Source organism: Rana temporaria, chromosome 2, assembly GCF_905171775.1.
Source record: "Rana temporaria chromosome 2, aRanTem1.1, whole genome shotgun sequence".
Lineage (NCBI taxonomy): Eukaryota > Metazoa > Chordata > Amphibia > Anura > Ranidae > Rana > Rana temporaria.
In genome coordinates, this window is record NC_053490.1 from 468,979,581 (window position 1) to 468,997,541 (window position 17,961).

The 17,961-nt window shown below is 41.5% G+C and overlaps 1 protein-coding gene across 1 annotated transcript in view; it reads left to right on the forward strand.

Moving 5' to 3' along the window:
• The window catches only part of COL8A1 (collagen type VIII alpha 1 chain), a 132,610-nt gene that overhangs the window by 69,234 nt on the left and 45,415 nt on the right, over positions 1–17,961 (forward strand). Inside the window, exons 2-3 of the mRNA XM_040338705.1 lie at positions 755–917; positions 4,366–4,444. The gene's annotated coding sequence lies outside the window, so the exon portion shown is untranslated. The remainder of the gene's footprint in view (positions 1–754; positions 918–4,365; positions 4,445–17,961) is intronic.

Sequence of the window (17,961 nt, forward strand, 5' to 3'; positions counted from 1 at the left end):
TATAGTTAAAGCTGCTATCTGGTGGCGTACTCAATGTTAAGTATGGCCGTCGTTCCCGCGTATCATTTTGAAAATTTTACGTTGTGTGCGTAAGTCGTCCGTGAATGGGGCTGGACGCCATTTACGTTCACGTCGAAAACAATGACGTCCTCGCGACGTCATTTGGAGCAATGCACCCTGGGAGTTTTGACGGACGGGGCATGCGCAGTTCGTTTGGCGCGGGGACGCGCTTCATTTAAATGAAACACGCCCCCTACCCGCCCAGTTTGAATTCCGCGCCCTTACGCCATGAGAGATACACTACGCCGCCGTATCTTACGGCGCAAATTCTTTCAGGATTCAAAGAAAAGTAAGTTACAGTGGCGTAGCGTATCTCACATACGCTGCGCCCACGCAGATGTATGTGGATCTGCCCCAACATGTTTATTATTTTAAAATAAATGCACCTTTTAGAATCACTTTATTTATTTTTTGTTTTATCTGCCCCCTGGTGTAACTTTCATCAGCTATAACCAGGATGATGTCTGACATTTTCACTCTGGCATCATATGTATTGTACAAACAGTTCAGAAGGCCAGAAACTGGTTTCTTATATGTCTGGAACTGCTTTGCAGCAACGACTTACCAATGTTATGTTTCACTAATGTCTATTAAAGTGATGTTTTGTATTTGGAATAGGAACTTTAAGTATTCATATACCTGTTTTAACTTTGCTGATCCATTAAATGCCTCTAATCTGTTCAATTTCCTGCAGCATACACATGATCCTGCACATCTGAATACTCGACATCAGAAGGTTGTAAGGGTATCAACTGTATAAGTGGACACATTTTAAATATATTTGGACTTGGGGATCTCAGGAGTTCCAAATGATAATGACAGACTCTGACTGGTGGAACAAGAAGTAGTTAAAAAAGGTAGTATACTGAATTTTTCTGATCAAGCTCTATATATTCATGAGTATAAATAGAAATTAAATGCATACGTACAAACCCATACTATATAGTGTGTGTATATATATATATATATATATATATATATATATATATATATATACACACACAGGCCCCACTACAGTAGTCTGTGACTGAACCAAGAAAAAGCCTGTCAGGAGAGAAATAGCAGGGTTTCTAAACTGCTTATGAACATGCTAGTTATCTGGCTGTTCCTGGTTACTCTCCAAGTCACGGACCCAAGCATAAAGCTAAGCTTAAAGTGTAACTAAACCCCAAAACAAGAATGCAATATAATGCAGCTTAAATGTGGAGCCTGCATGATGGAACGGCAGCAATCAGGGCATTACCTTTGGAGTCAGGGGGAATGAAGAGTCGGGCTGTTGATTATCCTCCTGGGTGAACAGGAAGTGTTTCCTGAGACACAATTGGCCAGGGGGTTCCAAGACTCCTTGGCCAATCGGGTCTCAGGAACTGCTTCCTGATTGGCTGGGAGGAGAATCAGGAACACAATAGCGAATAATCATTCGCTATTGTCACACAAGTGGGTGGGCTCTGCTTCCCGAGCCCACCCTTTTTTGTAGCCAATTAGAGCCTTAGGCTGTAATCATGTGCTTAAAAAAAAAAAAAAAACCCTATTGAAATCCATGCAACCGGCACCCTGCATGTAGATTAGGGGGCCAGACACATTGTTAGTGGGGGTGTCGCCCATGCGCCCTGAATAGGTGGCCCCCACTGTGCTTCAGGCAGTAAAACATTTCCTGCCTTAGGAAGTCTCCACTATATCGAAGCAATGGAGCCATCATTAGACAGCAGCATTGTCAACCTGTAGAAAGGGTAGCGTAATGCCTTGTACACATAGTCAGACTTTTGATTGTGCGAAAGTCCACCGTGAGTCCGTCGGAAGTCCGACGGAAAGAAAGAGAACAGGTTCTCTATCTAAGGTCCTTAAGATTTCCAAAAAAAAAATATCCAATGGAGGCTACACACGGCCGGACTTACCTAGAAAATAAGCCCGTCTGACTTTTTTTTCTCTGAAAATCCGGTCGTGTGTACGAGGCATCAGATTCACTAACAAATTTTGATGAACTTCACTAACAAAGTGAAGCTGAATTTCAGCTAACACTTTTTTAGCAGTTACAGCAACAGTATTTTTTCCTTTTTGGGGAAAAAGGTATTACATAAATAAATAGAAGCTGAACATTCTAAACACCCCTATAAATGTTAAATGGTTTGTCTCAACCCTTGAACTGACACTTTTGCTAGACAGCTTGGTCTGTTAAAGGAATCTGAAAAAAAAAACATCCGATGGACCGTTTTCATTGGACGAACTGATCGTGTGTGGGCCCCATCATTTTTTTCCCATCGGTGAAAAAAAATAGAACCTGTTTTAAAATTTTCTGATGGTTAAAAAACCCATAGAAAAAAACTATCGTCTGTGGGAAAATCCATCGGTCAAAAATCCATGCATGCTCAGAATCAAGTCGACGCATGCTCGAAAGGATTGAACTCCATTTTTCTCAGCACGTCGTTGTGTTTTACGTCACCACGTTGGACACGGTCAGATTTTTAACTGATGGTGTGTAGGCAAGACTGATGAAAGTCAGCTTCATCGGATATCTGATGAAAAAATCCATCGGTCTGTTTTCATCGGATGAACCGATCGTGTGTATGTGGCATTACTGGCAGGATTACCAAGCAAAAATGGGGAAAAAATAAATGTATTTTTTTTAAGGATTTGTAAACTGCAAAATAAATTTTTGCTTCTGGGTTTAGAAAAGCTTTATGTTAGAACTGTTGTAATGTAATTGGCAAACCATGGTCTCCTTGGTGAATTGCTTGCCATGAGTGATGGCTCATGTTGTGGTTTGTGTCGCCAACCAGAGCTTATATCTTAAATTCATTGTATAATTGAATTCACTCTTTGACAGAATAAAAGATTTTTAATCAATTACCTTTTTATAAATATTTTGCTGCTAAAAAAAAACCCTTGGGGAAACCCTTTCATTTTAAGTTAGAACTGCTTTCTGCATACTTGTTCCTGGTCAGTGACTCTGAAATCGTTAAATCTAGAGGGTCCGTATGACAGCCAAGCAACTTTTAGTAGTAGATGAGCATTTGATAGGTGATCCCACAGGGGTTATCACAGTGTGCATGTTACAATGCATGTTTTATGCTTTACATGGTGTTTTTGAAAGGTTAATTTAAAATGACTTCAATAGTAAACAGCAGGTTGATGTCCCCAAAATGCTCCATGAAGCACTTCTTTTGCTGGATTCCAGAACACAGCAAAGCAGCATTTTGGTGGGAGTTCTATTGAATGCAATGGGTGTCCAAACCTTAACTGGAAAATGCAGAGATAATTATGGCAACAGATTTAGTGTTAAAAAGCCCCCAAACATATAGCACTTGGCAGATTACATTGAAAAGAATATATCTGCCTTGAATATGATCTGATTATTTTATTTTTTTTTCCAAAATAACTGTTTATTGAGGATTACAATCGGTACATCAGAAAATACAACACAGTTAGCAAAAGGAAGCAGCATGACATAACAGAAATGAAATATGGTGTTGCATCCTCAAACAAGCTAGAAACAAATCCCACTACCACCTGAAATATCATGCGAACGAAAGGGGATAGTGGGAAACACGGGATCGGTGGAGTGTTTGTGATCCCCGGGACGGGAGACCCACACTCATGGAAAACCCGTCCGGAACAAGGGGATAAAACTACCAGATAGGGGGTTTCGGGGGGACGGGATTATATCGTGAGGCAACTTGATATAGAAGACAAGTATGAGCAAACCCCTCCACCGTCCACCCCCAATGGGAACTAAACTGTGGGCGGGGGGGGGGGCACATAAAGTGTTTACCCATGAAGGGGAGGTAGATTTGGTCTGGGTGTGTAACGCGTCCCGTCCTCCTGGGCTGGGGCCTAAGGCCGCAATCTCTCTAACTGGCCGTAAAGCGAGCAGAGCCTCCCGTTAGGGGGCTTCCCCTCCGGGTACCGCGCCGAGGCGATCCCCTCACTTGGCAAGTCAGTGAAGTTGATAACTAAGGTAGTTGGGTAGAGTGGGAGCAAAAAGGTCTATGATCTGATTATTTGACATAACAATGACACTGTTATTTAGGGGGCCGAACATTATCAGGCTGGTTTCATCATTGTAATTATTCCATGATACAAAGCCGAGATAACCAGTCAGAAACACTTTTCACAGATCTATCTGCATCTGGCTGAACTCCGATTGGTTGTCATTATGTACTGTACTGCGTCTTGCACATCATTGCTTTTTGATCTCCTTTATTAAATACCCTTGTGTATTTTAGGTCTATTAAAGTGCATGAACTGCTTTATTTATCATCTTGTGCAACATAAAGGATCTGGTTAACCAAATCTCATTCATTCCAGGTGCTGACGGTCAAAACAGACACTTGTACATTTATATGAAAAGCAAAGAGCACTTTCGTCAACATCTAGAAACATTAACGTAAGTCTTCCAATTATATGTGGATATATGGCTATGTTACAGTGTTGTCATTTCACAAATAATATCACACAGGTTCTTAAAGTGAACTTGTCACCACAAAACATATACCAGCACATTTAGGGACTGAGCATTTACTGGATATTAATTTATAATACATTTTTTGGCAATCAGTTATGCACTTCTGACAGGTGTGTCTGAGACCTTCTCTTCAAAGCCTTGCCCTAAGGCTTCCATCTACCTTGGTCAGCAGTGGCCCTGGATACAATCCAGTCTTGTGACTACCTGGAAGATTTGGAAAATTTGCAATCCTTGCTCCATCATGTGTTCTGAAGGGTCACAAAACCATTATACATTTTTCTATATTTCTTATTACAGTATGTGTGTTTAAAGTTTCTAATTATTCGTTTTGAAACCGTGGCACATCTTAACCCCTATGCGCCGACGGCACGGAAATATGCAACCTCTCAGCGCGTGGGCCTTGGCACAGAGAGGCCGCATATTTGTATACCAATGAGCAGACACAGCTGTGCCGAGACCGCATGCCCCCTGCGCATACTTACCGGCGGCTGATGGGAAGCTTCCGATCGCTTCTTCCTTTCCGGTATAGCTGCCGGTAACTGTGCTTTTTCCGATCATGTGACTGCTGTGACAGCCAATGATAGCGGTCATGTGATCATAAATCTTTTCCCACCTCCCGGCACCTGAAGTCCCTTAAAAGGTTGGGAGGCACCGGCTCAAAGGGGTTAAACAAGGTCATTTTAAACCCATACAATGCTATTCCAAGCATTTAGAACAGATATAGGCCAACTAAAGCATGAATTCCTGGGGCGGGCACACATTGTCATTTTCAGTGACACCCGCAAGATTATCAGTTGGCATGTGCACGGGTGTATATTAGCCCACTTGGGGCTCCTCTTGTGGGCCCTGCTCTCTACATATACAGTACTGCTGTCATAAGCTGTAATTAACAGCTTACTGGATTGTCAATTACAAAGCTTGACCTGCCCATCTGGCCAGTGGCTCACCTACCTCCATGACATTTTAGAAAGGCCTGTATACTGTCACTGGCATTCAGGTGCAGGCCCTCCTTCCAGTACTGACATAGACCTGCCTGCGGCTATGTAGGTCATTACATGAAGACGCCTACCCACCTAACCTCTTTCTCCTGTTGGAATCACTAGCTGGAGCAGAAATGAATGTGAAACATCTGTGTTTCAAATGGTGCAATATTTGGGCTGTTCAACAACATTTCAGTAAAGTGAAACCGCTTTATTCCCTTATTTGTCTTGCTTGACCGTAAGATTTATTGTAAAGATGTACAGGTTTGCGTAGGTAAGCAGACATCAGAGAAGAAACCTTCACAGGTTTCACAAAAAGTGCCTGTAAGCATGGGCTTTGTGTAAAATGCAACATGGTTGCGTATTTTGATGTTTGTTTATCTGTGCTAGCCTGTGCATCTTTACAATAAATCCCATGGTCGAGCAAGACAAACAAGGGAATGAAGTGGTTTCAATTTTTTTTTAATAAATCAGAACCAGACACGGTCCAAAAGTTGTGATCTTTGTGGGGTATGCAAAGCCAGCTTCCTTGTTTTTGTGTTTATATAAGGAACTGGTGTCATGTGACTATTTCAGTAACTATTAAAGAGGTTGTAAAGTCTCTCGGTTTTTCACCTTAATGTATTCTATGCATTAAGGTGAAAAACCTTCTGTGCTGCAGCTCCCCCCAGAGCCCCCCTTTTTCTGTATACTGTAGACCCAAAATAAGCCTTATATGCTGATCAGCGTTATTCCAATATGATAAAAATGTGAATTCAGCGCCAAAACAATTTTTAATTATATTTATATATATATATATATATATATATATATATATATATATATATATATATATATATATATATATATGAATACATATAACTAATATTAAGCTGCTCCTCTGTGTCAGGTGTGTACCATGATATGTAAAAGGTGATGGTAGAGGGCGCTAGACTATAGTGAATATTACTATAAGTTAATCTAATTTAGTGAAAATTATCAAAAAAATTTACAGTATACAATACAGATATCACAAGTGATATAATTGCTATTAGTGTTAATGAGAAATAAAGTCCCAATAAGAATATTGAATCCAATACTACAGCTGCTTGTCAGATCCAAATATTTAAACTTTAGGTGATGTAGTTAGTCCTCCACCATAAATTCAGAAGAAATCTTCACCCGAAGTGCTCAGATAAATTGTGCTTACCACAAATATTTGACCTCTTTAACGAAAAAGAAAGTCAAATATAGCGTAGACAGGATTGTGCCTGCACACATGCTGGATTGATAGGACAATTTCAATGGCCTCACTCCCGGAGATTAGATAAGATATATGGACAAAATAGAGAAAAAGCCCATAGAATAATACTGTTTTTAAAACAGTGTATAAAAAAAAAGCCAAATGGCTCCTTACATTAAAAGGGGCTGCAAGCGTGTAAACGAATACTGTGCGGTGCCGCTCCGCTGTAGCCTCGATGGCGGCGTGCGTTCCACCGACCGCTGCTAGTTCCTCATTCGCTGGAGATGGCGTGACCAGGTCACTATGACTCTCACAATCGTAACAAAAATGAAAATGGTTAGCTTGGATGCCTTTTTAACAGACATTGTCCTCATTGCACAGATGGCTCCTTCAGTAGAAAATATATTGGGCTTGATAGATCCAAAGAATCTAAGAGCAAATTGTGACATGACTGAAATATTTAACTCTTGCATTGCTGACTCTTTGAAAAAAGCCTGTATGCTTACAGCTGCTACTGCAGCTGGATTTTTTCAACAATTCTGGCAACTAACTAAACTTATAAGCAAACCAAAAAATATAAAAAACAATGTCTGACTACTTTATGGTAGATCTGAAAGTCCCAGCATATCTGGCCATCCAACTGCTGAAGGGCTACAAGCATACCATACTTACACAAGATCTAGATACAGAGATTTCATTTTTTCAATAAAACACTTCAAGAGTTTCTAATGTTCATCCTTTATTCATACTTCCCAATTCTGAATGCTGACGGTACCAAAGCTACAGTAGGTCTGTATTCATTTATATGTGCAGCCAAGTCTTTAGTGCTACAGTGGAGGATGTATAGGTGATTACTCAGTACATAGACCATGCATGTTTGCTGTGTTCAGAGTTAGATTGTAAGTAAGATTGAAACATGACTATATTCTTTGTAATTCAAACATATGAATGCATAAAATACTGCATTATGGGCACTAGAGGGCTTATTTTCCTATTACAGTCAACGCCATCCACATTACCACAATTTGGTCACAAGATAATGCTGACTAGTAGGCCCCATGTACAAGGGACGCTGTAAATGTACATTCAGAGGCAGTTGGACCCTTTTTTTAACTGCCACTGAACTCATTCAATGTTATCCTAGGTGACCATACCTATGCTAAACGCGGCTAAACGCGGTAACCCGCATTTAGCAGCATTTCGTTTATCGGCATTTAAAATATATATATATATATATATATATATATATATATATATATATATATATATATATATTTTTAAACTCTTCTATACAAGCAAAACGCAGCTAAACACGGCATGTAAACGCGGCAAAATGGACGTTTTAAATGTGGGCTACTATCTGTCAAGTTTAATCATTTAGGAGCAGTTGTAAAAACGCCCCGTGTACATGGAGCATAAGAAATATGTATGCTCCTCAGAGCCATCTAGTATTTTCTGCATTCTCACATTTGAATTACATAGAATATAGCTTAAGAACATTCAAATTTGCCCCATTCTCACAGAATGAATTTACAGGCATGTATGATAGACAAACAGCTATGCATATTTTATATAAATACATCCCTAAGTGTATGGAAACCCTAACAATGGATTTCATCTTTTTGTTTTTGCTCTTCTTTTCTTTGTTAATTATACCATTGAAAGTTTTTTGTTATATTTGTGCTATGAGTACAGAAAATACCTGTTGATCCTGACAGAAATTCAGAGCTGTCCTGTCAACGGTCTAACTGATGCATCCACAGGGCAGCTTGTTCCGTTGAAAATAAACCTGCTGGCCAGATCACCAGGTTAAAATAAAAGAAAGAAAGTGTAAAAAAAAGTAAAGAAATGCAGCCATCACATCCCTTAAAATTCTTTCGATATAATAAATGTTTACTTAATTGCTTACTGAATTTAATACCACTTTAACTACCACTTTAACTATAACCAGTGGCAGATTCTTACGCTGACTTATTCAGTAAGAGCAGTAGTAACCTGCAAACTTTCAAATGTCGTATTATACTAGTCTGAGTACGGTGAACTGAAATCTGCTCGTTGTCTAGAATCCCCTTTAAAAACTGATTTATATACTGTAATTACAGCACAACCTTGTTGCATTGAGCACAGCATCCCTGGCTCTATCCTTAGGTTTAATACACTGGCGGGTTTTGGCTTTAGCTTAGAAATTGTATGTTACATAGTTACATAGTAAGTCAGGTTGAAAAAAGACACAAGTCCATTTAGTTCAACCATAAAAAAAAATATATATATATATATATATATATATAATATCATACAATCCCATATACCAAATTCTATACCCACAGTTGATCCAGAGGAAGGCGAAAAACCCCAGCAGAGCATGATCCAATTTGCTACAGCAGGGGGAAAAATTCCTATCTGATCCCCCGAGAGGCAATCAGATTTTCCCCGGATCAACTTTACCTAGAAATGTCAGTACTCAAGATATATTCTGTACATTTCGGAAAGTATCCAGTCCTTTCTTAAAGCAATCTACTGAGCTGGCCAGAACCACCTCTGCAGGGAGTCTATTCCACATTTTCACAGCTCTTACTGTGAAGAAACCTTTCCGTATTTGGAGGTGAAATCTCTTGTCTAAAGTGATAACAGGGATACAGCATTTCTTATTAAAACACTGACTAATCCTATGACTGTGGCAAATCTGCATGGAGTCTGCATGTTCTCCCTGTGCCTGCGTAGGTTTCCTCCCATAGTCCAAAGACATGCTAGTAGGTAAATTGGCTCTAGTTTGTGTATGAATGTCAGTTGGTAGCTTCTGCCTATTTTCCCAATGGGGAACAGTGGGAAGATGATATTGGGATTATACCAGGGGTCAAGTCCTGGGAAAAAAAGCGTGGGAACTCCCACCCAAGATCCACTCCCCCACCAAAAAAAAAAAAATGGTACGCTCATATGCATAATTACTAAACCGCATGTTTTTTTTTTTTTTTTCGATCCACTGTACCTTAGCAATACTTTATGTTACTGACCGCTTCCTGTATATGGATTCAAGTAAGTTCTTTCTAAATCCCGCGATAAGTCGCGGCAGACCGCAATGTCCCCTGGGAACAATGACAAAAGCTCCCAGGAGACATTGCGGCATCGAGGAAGTGACGGAATACCCGCACACTACCAGATGAATCCATATACAGGAAGCGGCCAGTAACATAAAGGATTACTAAGGTTCGCCTGCCCCTGACAGTGACTCGAGCTGGGCACCGCCGCTAAGTGAAGGATTGGCTCGGGTGGCTCGGCTGCTCTAGTCCTGCAAAGGGAACTGAGTTCCTGCTGTGAAAAAAGTGCAGGGACTCCTTTCCCACGCGTTCCCGCAGGACTTGAGCCCTGTATTATCCTGTGATATATTGTATATGAGTGACTTGGCTGAAGATATGGGGCTCTGCAGTGGACAGGATGATGTCAGTAATCCTGTGTTTTTGGGAATTTGCAGAAGAGACACACAAATGAGCCAAAATGTTCCACATTCAAATTTATTATCCGTATTGCAACTATTGGTTTTCTGGAAAGGCACACATCTTATACTTCAGAGAATCTCTAGTTTTGTTGTAGGAAAACATCATGGTTCTCCAGGTCCCCATCTATGTAAGGAAATGTTTCATGGTTTATGGAAAATGGTGTTGGTTCTGTGTTTTCTGCAGTCATATCAACAGTTGTGAAGTTATTTTGAGAGATAGAATCCATGGCATTCTGTTAGACATGCAAAACTTACAATGCATTACTACCAGGGCTTTTTTTCAGGGGTAACTCAGTTCCACCACCTCTGGCTCAGACCCTTTGGTGCCTGCTCACCACAATCACTTGTAAACACAGAAGTCTGGTTTCTGTGTTTACAAAAGCCAGCTCTGCACTCTGTGTGTAACCCCCCTGAACTCTGCACTCTGTATATAATGCAATTCTGGTATTTAATGCCCCTTTAAGACCCTTCTACTGTTTGTGAAATCTGAACAGGTCGTGGTTGAGTTCCTGCACCTATTTTCTGAGAAAAAAAGCTCTGATTACTACTAAGGACCATACAAGGAAAACCTTATTCCATTAGGCTGCTTTCACACTGAGGCACTTTGCAGGCGCTATTGCGCTAAAAATAGCCGAGGGCTTTCACACTGGAGCGTTGTGCTGGCAGGACGATAAAAAAAAAGTCCTGCCAGACGCATCTTTGAGGCGCGGTAGAAGCAGTGAAAATACCGCTCCTATAGCGCCCCTGCCTATTGAGATCAATGGGGCAGCACGGCCGTACCGGCTGCAAACCGCCGCTGCAGCGGCGTTTTGCGGGCTGGTTTAACCCTTTTCCGGCCACTAGCGGGTGTTAAATTCTCCCTGCTAGCGCCCAAAAATCGCGGCAAACACGCCAGTAAAGCGCCGCTAAAAATAGCGGCTCGTCACCGCCAGCGCACCAAGCGCCTCAGTGTGAAAGCACCCTTAATTATCTGATCAATATTCCAATTGCACACGTTCCAGGTAAAAAGGCTCGTACATTGTAACCCTTAACCAGACTGCCTGTAATATGGACTCAAGCTTCATGCAGATGTCCGCTTGATGCAGTGAGGCAAATTCAAGGGCAGGATATAGTGAGTCTACAGAACTACTAGTGTTATCTGAATGCAAGGAAGAGAAAGACATTTCTCATGAATTTTGATGAATGGTTTAGCAAGCTTGTCTTCCTGCTCTGAGTTCTGTGCTTAGATTTTGCCTATGTTGTCCCAATGCTTGCATGTGTGTCCTCTGGGTGTTCTACACTCCAGCAACATAATGGTGGGTTTATTGATGATCACTCTTAGATTGTATAGGAAATATATTAGATTGTGAGCTCTGTTGGAGAATGCCGCGTACACACGGTCTGAATTTCCAACAACAAATGTTCGATGGGAGCTTGTTGTCGGAAAATCCGACCGTGTGTATGCTCCATTGGACATTTGCTGTCGGAATTTCCGACAACAAAAATTTGAGAGCTGATTCTCAAATTTTCCAACAAAACTTCCGAGCGTGTGTACACAATTTCGACGCACAAAAAAATCCATGCATGCTCAGAATCAAGCAGAAGAGCCACACTGGCTATTGAAATTCATTTTTCTCGGCTCATCGTACGTGTTGTACGTCACCGCGTTCTTGACGTTCGCGATTTCCGACAACATTTGTGTGACCGTGTGTATGCAAGACAAGTTTGAGCCAACATTCCATCGGGAAAAAAAAACACGGTTTTGTTGACGGAATGTCCGATCGTGTGTACGCGGCAGAACAGTGACTGATGTGAATGAATCTATGTACTTTATAGAGTGCTGCTAATATGTCAGAGATATTTAAATATTGGATATAAATGATATGTTAAATTAGGTATAAGTATAAACCAGAAAGCTGTGGGTCAAGAGAGGGGGCCAAACGTCCGCTGAGATCACCTAGGTAGAAACTAGGTACTCGCTACCTCCCCAAAAAATTGCATGCCAAATGTGGCAGAAAAGGGGGGGGGGCTTAAAGGGGTTGTAAAGGTTTGTTTTTTATTTTCTAAATAGGTTCCTTTAAGCTAGTGCATTGTTGGTTCACTTACCTTGTCCTTCCATTTCCCATATACATTTTTTTTTCTTTGTTTTCTTTGTCTGAATTTCTCACTTCCTGTTCCTCCTCAGTAAGCTATTCTGGCTGACTAACCACTGTTATATTTGACCCATTCCAGCTGGCAGTTGATGAGAGATCACATGACTCCATATCGTTTCCCAATTCTGCACATATTTTAGCTGTTGGCAGTGGAGGTGTGTGCATTGCAGAAGACTGAAGTCTGATTGAAGTAAAGCATGTCTTCAGAACAGGGATGTACATACCATAAGGCACTCATGAGACAGTTATTAGTGTAGCACCCTTCTAGGTAGGTTGCTAGGGGGCAGGTAAATTTAGTCTGTTTGAGTCTCACTGTTATCAAGTGAAATGGCTTTTAATTGCTTTTATCTGTTCTGACATTCACTGGTTTTAGAGTTTGACTGTATTCTGGAGGCTTCTAGAACAGATGTAGGGGAGAGTCTAATGAGGCAGCTGAAATATTGAAAGGTACTCTTCCAATCCCTGGGAGGTGGGCCCAGCAGGGGTCTGAGGAGCTAATAAATAATTTAAGAGGTAGACAGCTGGGTTTAGTTAATTCTGGAAGTTCCACCAGCTCGAGGAGGGTGCCATTTTCTGTTTGCTGCTGGTGTGCACTGGGTTTCGCCCCAAAGGATCCCATCAGAGAAATCATCCGGGACCAGGAGCTAAATCTGGGCAGTTGCTCTGAGGCCTTGTGAGTAAACAACGGTCTGCAGATCCAATGTTTGATGCTGTGGGAATGTAAGTTTTAGGGCAGTGCTACAGAGGACAGCTTTCATAGCGTACCTGATCTGTTCATTCCCCTCAGTTTTTGGCGGGAAGCGTAACACCAAAAAATAGAGAAGATATTGTCCTCTAACTTTGGAGCTTAACTAGATATGGAGTCTGGCCACCGCAGGTAGATAATTTGAGAAGTAGAACTGAAGATTAGGGGACACACAAGACTCTCTTGTAGTTCTTGTAACATGTGACCATGTCCTCTTTCTTTTCTGCAGACTCTTAATTGGTGGACCAGTTTTAGCACTGTGCTTAAAGCACATAGAATGTTGCTTCTTTTATCAAATTCTGTTTTATTTTTGCAGCGATATCACATATCCTGATTGGTGGTAAAAGGGATTGCCCATGTAGGAAAAATGACAAGGCCACTTCCATGAACCAAGCCTGATCTTCACAAGCAGGCCTGATTCTGATGTTGAGATACAATTGTTATAGGATCTCCAGGGATTTCCATGGCTATTTGCTCAGCTGAGCATTCCCAACCCAACTGTTCCCCTGTAAGTCGTCTCATCTGCCGCTGTTGATGTGCCTGAATACTTTCAGCCATAACACTGACAACAATATTTTTAAAGAACATAAATATAAACTTTTCCTGGTAAGAATTACAATATACATGTGTGGACTTACACAAATAGGGTTTTATAGTGGTGCCCCTGATTCATAACACAAATATCAGACATGTAAGTTGTCTTTGTCTTTATTAAATGTGCATGGAATATCGCCTCTCTCCCGCACATCTGAGGATGTAATATAAACACAACGTCCACATATTTGTCCTATTAGTAAATGTGTGACTTTGAAAGAAAGAGGACAGGCACCTTAAACATCTTGAGCACATGATGGAGATAGTTTGTCTCCAGACTCATGTGAACTCGAAGAATTTTCACATTCCCGCTAGTCTTTCAACACACACTGTAAAGTTTACTTTTCTAGGGCAAGGTAAATGCCGCATTCCTCAAACCAGGGACCCATTCCTACGTTTATAGCTGTATTTATTTTTGGGTTTCCTTCCCATGGACAATGGCCCTGAGTATGCAAAGACCTACAGAGAGAGGGAGGAATAGATTGGAAATAATGGAACCTGAAGGTCTATATGAAATACTGGAGAAATACTGGAGACATACGAAGGCCAGTGGGAGATCATAGGCTTAAAGCTGGCTATAGATGGAAATTAGATGTGTCTGTAGAATCCACTCACCAAGTGCTCTTTCGCTTCCTTAGGCCCTTTACAGTCTGGGGCCTAAGGAAGCGACTCAATGTGTTTGCACCAAAAATGACTTGACTTTATTAGCTTCAACTAGTTAATATCTAAGGCTGCTTTCTATCACAGTTGCTTTGGTCTAGTGTGAAGTATCTAGGTCCAAGGAAAGGGACCCAGCCCTTCTAGCAGACTAAGTCTAGGTTTACATCTATGCGGCTGTGCTTGATGCATTTTTCAGGCACATTTTGCAGTGCGTTTTGCGTTTTTGCATGCAGTTTTCATGCATATTATGCTTTTTTTTTTTCTTAAACACACTGTACATTGCTGGTTGCTAAGGAGCCCCGCTTTACAGCTCCAATGGATGGCTACTGCGGGAGGGGCCGTCATCTCCCTCTGACGTCAGCCAGAGAGATCACATGGCCGTTCGTCTCCTCCCACGGAAGCCATCCATCTGAGCTGTAAAGCGGACGCGAGTCACGTGACTGGCCTGAAGACAGCCTTTAAATCGGTATTTACAACACTCCCTTACATGTTGTGCTATGCCAGCCTCTAATAGAGGGGCTGGCAGTGACAATTTTAGGTTTATTTTTTACAATAATAGCGGCGGGAGGGCGGGGCCAGGCCAGAGACAGATGCAGAAAGGGAGCTGACAGGCAGGAAAGAGGGGGTGAGGGGGAGAGAGGAGACAGCAGCGTATGACGGAGGGACACACTGTGACCACAGTGGCCAAGGCTCAGCAGCCCTGATTTTCGTGGTCAGTATAGAGAGGGCATACAGGAAGTGTCAGGTTCAGGGAGGATTTTTTTACAGTTTAAAGAGGGGAAGATTACACAGCACAAGCACCGTGCTGTTTAATCTGCTTTATGGACCAAAATCTGTATTTTTTTGGGGGGATTAACAAACGCTTTAAGACTGTACATCCAAACTTTTTTGGCCTAAAAGCAAAACGCTATGTGTGGCAGAAAACTAACACTGCACATCACCCTGAACACACCATGCCCACCAATTTTGGTCTCATCTGACCAGTGCACCTTCTTCCACGTGTTTGCTGTGTCCCCCACATGGCTTCTCACAAACTGCAAACGGGACTTCTTATGGCTTTCTTTCAACAATGGCTTTCTTCTTTCCACTCTTCCATAAAGGCCAGATTTGTTGAATGCGCGACTGATAGTTGTCCTGTGGACAGATTCTCCTACCTGAGCTGTGGATCTCTGCAGCTCCTCCAGAGTTACCATGGGCCTCTTAGCTGCCTCTCTGATTAAGCTGGTCAGAGTTGATGGGAAGATAGATGAAGCCAAATAAAGGGCAATCTTAGAAGAAAACCTGTTAGAACTAGCAAAAGACTTGAGACTGGAGCGGAGTTTCACCTTCCAACGACCCTAAACATACTGCCAGAGCTACAATGGAATGGTTTTGTTTAGTGGTCTCCAAACTGCGGTATCAATGATGGGGTACAATTCTTCCTACTGACACCAATGATGGGGTACAATTTTTTCCTACCGATATCAATAATGAGGCACTATTCTTCCTACTGATACCAACAATAGGGTACTATTCCTTCCACTACCAATGAATGGGTACTATTCCTCCCATTCACACCAATGGTGGAGCACTATTCCTTCCACTGATACCAATGATGGGGCACTATTCCTCTCACGGACACTGACACCCAGCCCCCCTGAAGTCTGAAGGACTGTAAACAGTCTCTTTGTTTAAAAAGTTTGGAGACCCCTGGTTTAGATCAAAGCATATTTATGTGTTAGAATGGCCCAGTCAAAGTCCAGACATAAATTCAATTGAGAATCTGTGACAAGACTTTAAAATTGCTGTTCACAGACGCTCTCCATCCATCTGACAGAGCTTGAGCTATTTTGCAAAAAAAAAATGAGCAAAAATGTCACTCTCTAGATGTGTAAAGCTGGTAGAGACATCCCCAATTGCAGTGAAAGGTGGTTCTACAAAGTATTGACTCGGGGGGGGGGGGGGGGCTAAATACAAATGCGTGCCACACTTTTCACATATTTATTTGTAAATAAATTTGAAAAACATTTATAATTTTCCTTCCACTTCACAATTATGTGTCAATTTGTGTTGGTCTATCACACAAAATACATTTACAATTTTGGTTGTAACATGACAAAGTGTGAAAAATGTCAAGGGGTATGAATACTTTTTCAAGGCACTGTAAGCTCATACTTATACTAGTTCAACTAATTTTGACCCATTATGCTCTACTCAGAGTAGACCATCACGATATCTTCACATGAACTTTCTCAACATTTAATAGCCTTTCTTAATCACTCTTCACTTCATTAACCAGAACCTCTGAGATGACTATAAACATTTCTTTGATACCACAGGGTTATTAAAGAAAGCAACCAGAGATTTTCTAGTGGTTTTAGGCCTCATTCTCTTACAGCGTTTTCACTTTTTATAAACTCTATGCACAGTTTTGGTCTTCTTCTTTTGGTCTGCTTATACCCTTGCAGGAAACCACAAGTATCATTTGCTAAAGTATTCTATAATGAAGGTGGTTTGTGTTCAGCAGAGAGAACTGGAATGTTTTGGTACAGTAAGCTCCAATTTCATTAACATACATGAAGACGTTTAATTACTGTGATATAGATCAGATTGCTATAGCTGGCATGAATATTCTGCAGCTCTGGAGATGGAGGCTGGCTTGCAACCAAAAGAAATACATTGAAAAGTATAAACACCTATTACAGAAAAATCACTGTTGGGGGAATCCAGCTTGTTAAACTTACAGTACATCTGGAGCTTCAATGCAAAGATCCCATTGTTTTAAGTCCTAGATGTTTGACCACAGCAGTCAACGATACTATGCGCTATTACAAGTAGGGTTATCCCGATATCACTTTTTTAAGACCAAGTACCCCTGACATCTCCCCTTTGATACAGGGAAAGGGACTATGGACAGCAGCGCTGAAAATGAGTGGAGAGAAGACAGTGGTTCCTCTCCATTCATAAACTGAAACATTGTAAACACAGTTTACGATGTTTCAGTTATGTGAATGGACAGAGTCAGTGACCACTGACTCTGTACATTCGGAAAAGGTAGGAGCCGGATTTACGAAGCACGAAGGGGGACAGGGAGCAGCATGGAGGGGGACACAGAGGGCAACAGCAGCAGAGCAGCAGAATAGAGAGAAGGATGTGGGGATAATCAGTGGTGATCGTGTGTGGGAGAGTTACAAGCACCGATCACCGCTGATTTCACTAAAAGCCGGACTTTGAAACCTATACCGGGTGATCAGTGCTTGTAACTTTCCCACAGCACTGATCACCCTGACTGCCCAGGTATCGGGTGAAGCATCGGAGCATTTGCCCGAGTACAAGTACTCGGGCAAATGCTCGTTATCGGTACCGATACCGATACTAGTATCGGGACAACCCTAATTACAAGCATAATCATATAGTTAATATTTGCCTCTTGACCTCTTTGTTTCTTCCACAGTAGAAGTGAGGAAGCAAAAGTAGAGTAGGGACATCGTTAGGACTTCGTTTTTTCCCAAAATCTGATTTTATTGAGTTATACAGAGAACAATAAATAGGTGCCATACAGAGAGCACTTGTAATCCAGCACACAACTAATATCAAGGCAAACAAGCACATATTTCCTATTACAGCATTGTAT